Here is a 5,935-nt window from a genome sequence, read left to right as displayed (position 1 = left end):
TGAGTTGTTTTTAGTGAGTGGGGATTGGATTATACCTTGGGTAAAAGCACAAACCAGTGTCACCCTTTTGTAAAGGAAAAGGATACCAAAAGTATATCTGTTCATCTTTGATGACATAAAATTGGTATTATTATTTGGATTTTGAAAATGATGTAAACTAATGAAATGTGTAGAAATGGTTGAAGTGTAAGATTGTAATTTTTAATAATTATTTGGAATAAGAAATGATATATTTTCCTAATTTTTGTAGACAATTTTTAGTCATTGAAAAATGCTAAAAAAATAGGGGTTTAGTTCCCACCATAAAACTATATCGAAATAAATTTATTTCCATTTGAACTTGGACTATGTTATAGATAACACATATAGCTAGAACAATCAAAAATAAAAATTGACTTTAGATCTATATTTTTTCTTTTATAGTGATTCAAATTTAAACTCACCTAAAATAAATAGTTTTCATCTCCCACCACATTTTTTAAAACAAATCTATTCTAACCAAAAGAAAAATTATACATTCTAAAAGAGGACTCTCTCCTCTAGAACGCCAGATAATTTTTTAATTTTTTTGATATGATTTAATATGTTTTTGTTCCTTAAAATCGACATCTTTTTGAGTGTTAAAATGCATGCTTGTAGAATTTATTAATTACAATATACTATATCTAATTAAAACACTATAAACTCTATATGAAAATATTCTTGACTTTGAGCTCTATAAATAGGTATTTTTATTTTACTAAAAAAAATCATAAAAAATAGTAAGAGTTATTGAAATTCTAATTTTATGAAATAATCTTATTTCTTTAGTAATTGGATACAAACTAGCATAAAGCATGCATTTAATAGACATTTCCAATTGCAAACTTAGCTATAATAAATTTAGTCATTCTGATAATTTAGCCAAAAAGGTGACACAACTTTATACTTTTACCCCCTTAAAGATAAAGTAAATCCTTGAGACTCATTTTCCTAGTTTGGTCCTTGTAACCAAATAAAAGGGAAGTTGTGGGAATGGTCTACCTTGTAGAGCCTCAACTTGTCTAGGTAACCAAGCTTGATGATTACTTTACCCATTCTAAGCATAAGAAGGGTGTTTTGAATCAAATAACTTGGGCTCTACACCAAAACACCTCTAAAAAAAAGAGAAACAAAAACTATGAAGGCTATAATTGATAGATCCACAAAAGATGAGACATTCTTGATGTGCAAAAATGAATTATAAATTGTACTAAATGAATAACTATTACCAAGAGATCAATTTTTATAAAGGAGATCAAAACACCAAAAGGTAAAACCTAGGCTTCATGATAATAAATAATATAATAATTAATTATTATATGCCTAAATTTTAGCTTAAGTACCCCCTTAAGATAAACTTAGGGAGTAGCTAAAAACCTAGAAACTACTACTAAAAGTAGATTTAGGTCCTGACAACAAGGTCTAATGAGGTACCCAAGCACAACCAAATATCTAAAAAGTTGAGAAATAGAGAAAACTACATGGGAAACAATCTACTCTAGAAAGAGATGGGGAAAATGCTAAAATAACTAGTGAAGGATTGAAGAAGCCTCCAAACTAGGGGATGTCCCACAAAATAGGAATAAGAGGTGATCATGAAAAACACCACTGAAGCATGTAGAAGCTTCAAAACTCTGTCAAGAGGTAACTATTGATCTCAAGAACCTCCACCAAAATAGAACTTTACTAGTTAGAGAAGACTATAGTCTTCATGGGTGCTCTCAAAAGGCACTACTCAAATCCAAAGGCACACAAAGGAAAACAACTAAAATCAAAGATACATATGGCACAAAACACCAAAGCTTGAAGAGATAATCAATTGAACATGGAAGGATGCAACCAAAGTAGGAGAAAAAAGAAGAGTATCTATATGGTAAATTGATGTAGGAGCATCCTAAGTTGCACTACTATCCTACATGTTTTCCTTCTTTCTTCTTTTGTCGAGTTACAATGCCTTGCTTTGCCAAGCTCCTTAGTTGTTACCAAGTTCATATTGATTGTTGAAATTCCTTTTTTATGTTGAGTTCATAGTTTTTACCAACATTTTAGTTTCTATCAAGTTCCTTTGGTCATCAAGTTTGTAGTTATTTCTGAGTTTGCAGTGGTTACCAAGATTCCTTGTTTATGTCGAGTTCACAGTTGTTGCCAACTTTGCAATGACTGTAGAGTTTCTTTTGGTCACATATTTTCCTTTCGTTTCCAATTTTGTTTGAATGCCAAGTGATAGTAATTGGTTTGGGTCCTTCAATGATTGATTTGTTTGGGTCTAGTTCTAGTTTGGGCTGACCTTGCAAGTTAATTTTTATTTCATATTTAATATCTGTTGTGAGCTAAATTATGGCTTATCCTAGCATTTAATATAAAAAAAATTTTTAATACAATTTGTAATAGGCTGACTTGTGGCTGTGCATGTATTTAATAAGGTTTTGGGTAGAATACGAAGGCATCAAAGTTAGGAGTAAGAAGGTAGGAAGAGCAGAAGCAAGTTGAATTGTGAAGTTTGACCTTTGTGGATCAAATCTGAATTGTAATGTGGTCATAACCCAAAAGGCCTTGTAGCTAGGCATATATCTATAATTTTAATGAATATATGAAAATATTTGTTCCTCTATACCCTTTATTTGTTGTTATTGTTTTTTTTTCCCACAGTGTTTTCTCTCGTAGGAGGTTTGATATAGCTGGGTGTGCCTTTGGCTTAGTTATCTCATCCCTCTTTGTGTGATAAATGATCCATCTCACCAAAATGCATAGGTACCCAACCACTACATCTACCTAGTATGTAGGAACAAATACTAGAAATATAGCTCTCACTCCATCAAACCAAGGAAGGATGAGAAGAAATAGAAGAATCCGCCTAACATAGAGAAGGGTGAGCTGATAGGAAATTAGAAAAGTGGGCCAATAGAATAATATTTCAAGGAACCATGATCAAGATGAATAAAAGAATACATATGTCTATATCGAGGTGATCAATCTTAGACACATCATGAGGATAATGTCATGGAAGGGAAACTCACTAGATAGAGGAAGATGGAAAAAAAAGGCAAAACATCAACCCCCCATGGCACTTTAATCAAAGTATTGTATGTACAAAAAAGGCACAAGATATGGTAAATCCCAAGAATAGAATAATCTCTAGGAGTGTTTTGATATGACACTACTTTGATTAGAAGACAAAACTAGGCAAAATAACTAAAACAAAAATATATATGTAATATGATACTTTATCTTAGTGCATTTGTGTGAATGTAGACAAATGATGTCTAAAAAGACCAAAGAAGACATAAGGCTGATACAATAGATAGTACAACCCATGATGAATCATCTAAAGTAATAAAATTGATCCCTGAACTTGAAACAACAAAGAAATCCACTAGAATGCAAAAATGCAAAAGACTAAATAGAATGTACCTAGAAGTGAATCTCAAAACACAACCAACATCACTAGATAGATCTCTGAAAGACTTTTCCAGCGATATAAAAAATTACCAAATTAGAGATCGGATGATCAAGATATGTCTCTTAGAGTAAGAAAGAATCTCTTATATTTGATAGTAGAAAAAATCATCAAAACTAAAAAATACCTATACCACTATGATGGCCTCAAAATCATCTTTTCGATGATATCTTGTTTGCAAAAAATAGAGTTCATATGCCTAAGATATGAGCAAAAATGTGAAGATAGGTCTAGGAGTGCTAATGCAGGCATTGATGTCAACAACTAAAAATTCCAAATTTTATGGTTAATTGGTTGTTAAGGAAAAAAAAAAACCCTAAAAAATGACCCCTATTAGAAAAAAATCCAATCATTGAAAATGTTAGTGTTTTGAAACTTCACGATTTCAAATTACCCTGATGAGAACAAGATACATCTAGGGGCAACTACTTCCCATGTTCAACATACCCTTTCAAACATTGAGCCAACTATAAGGCTCGACCTTTCTTCTACTTCAGGCTCTACAATACCTAGGTGGGTGGACCTCATATTCACTTATATGGTACTAGTGCTAAAACATACACTTGAATCTAATTAAGTAGATAAAAACCCTAAATCTTCTACAACCTATGCAAATATCTCAGACATGGAATAGCTAATAACATGACCAAGGAAATTGCTAAGCTAAGTGAGGGTATCACATTTTAGTTCCTCAAAATTAAATGGAAAAATATGTGATTAATGATGCTGATTTCAGCAAAACCTGACATGAACAACATAACACTATGACCATTTAGGTAATTAGTTCCTTAGCTATTGGAAAACCCCACAAAACACTAACATACATCTCTACAAGTTATTGACATATGCCATACATTGAGACTTCTAGATCTATCTATTCATCTTGTGAACTAGACATCTACATCTTTTTGAATCTCATACTCGACCTATCCCTTCATGAGATCTGCAATCTTATGATGATAAACCAAGCATTTACATAACTCCTTGAGACAAAAAAAATAGAACAATATATACAACCAATAGATTACTTCTGAGTTTTATACCCTTTGTTTACTATTGGTGTTTTTCAACTACTGAACATCAAAGCTCAATACCAAGATAATAATACTCACAAATCTAGGAACTAGCTACTTCCCCTTAATAATTATGTATGCATATTACTTGGATCCAACTTCAACAAAACCAAGACTAGTTTTCTACTCTCTAGGCTCTACAGAACCAAGGTGGGTATACCTAGGGGATGATTCAAATGACTATTGTTGTATGAAAATCCTTTTAGTTTCATTCTAATTCTCATCTTCTACCTCTGACATACACATAATTTATCCATTCCTTGACATTTTTAGATGATATACATCCCTTATAAGCATATTTGGTCACAATTTTGCGTAGCTTTACAAATATTTCTAAAAATAGTAGCTATCTAAGACTTAGAAATTAGATGTTAATGTTGGAAATATAGATGAAGTAACTGAGAGGGGAGGGGTGAATCAGTTACCGCAAAAATAAAACCAAAAATCCTTGAGATGTCTTAATATTTAATTACTGTTGATACTCGGTAGCCACATAGATAAATGATGAAACCTTGTAGATGTGTTGTTAACTTATTAAGCATTCAAAGTGATTAACATGTATGAATAAAAGAAATAACATGAACACAAGTGACACCAGATTTAACGTGGAAACCCAATATGGAAAAAACCACCAAGTAACTAGTCACCAATTTTTCACTCTTCTGAAGTGAGCCCTATTAGGAGCCAACCCTATTAAAGGTTACAAATACACACTGTTAGGTGTGACCTTGTTAGATGATTTAATCACCCTGTTAGGAGTGGCCTGGTTAGAGGTCTTTAGAACAATTCAACTGAACTGCCACCTTGTTAGAGGATTTACAAAATGGTTGTTAAACCAACTCTGTAAAGAGATTCTGGATTCACTATTACAATGATTAGAAAGCAACAATGAAGTGACCTAAATGATATGCAACTTATCTTTTGCTTATTACAGATCTCTGTTATGCTTTACTAGATCCTTACTGATCAAATACAACATTGCATCTCCTCTAGGATATCTAATCCTTCATCAAAATTTATTCAATATTCACTTATTCCATCCTCATCCATATATTCACTCTCATTCTTGAATTCAAAACTTGAACATCTATATATACCTTTCAGATTATCAAGTTGGCTCAAATATAAGTTACAATAACTAAAAAATCATTACATCAGTTGGCTACATTTATTGCACGAAACAATTGAACTTAATATCAAAATAATAAAATCCTTCACTGGCCGACCGAGTTTGGTAACCACTACTCTAGAATGGTTTTCTAGTGTTAACCAAGCGAAGCTTGGTAAACACTGCAAACCTTGCAAAAATCCTTTGGAGATCGAGTGAACTTAGTTAGCACTGACCTTCCTTTGCTAACCTTGTGAGTTTGGTAGAAGCTAACTT

Source organism: Cupressus sempervirens, chromosome 6, assembly GCF_028749045.1.
Source record: "Cupressus sempervirens isolate cs-2001-9-10 chromosome 6, ASM2874904v1, whole genome shotgun sequence".
NCBI classification, from domain to species: Eukaryota; Viridiplantae; Streptophyta; class Pinopsida; order Cupressales; family Cupressaceae; genus Cupressus; species Cupressus sempervirens.
Note: the sequence above shows the minus strand (reverse complement) of the source record.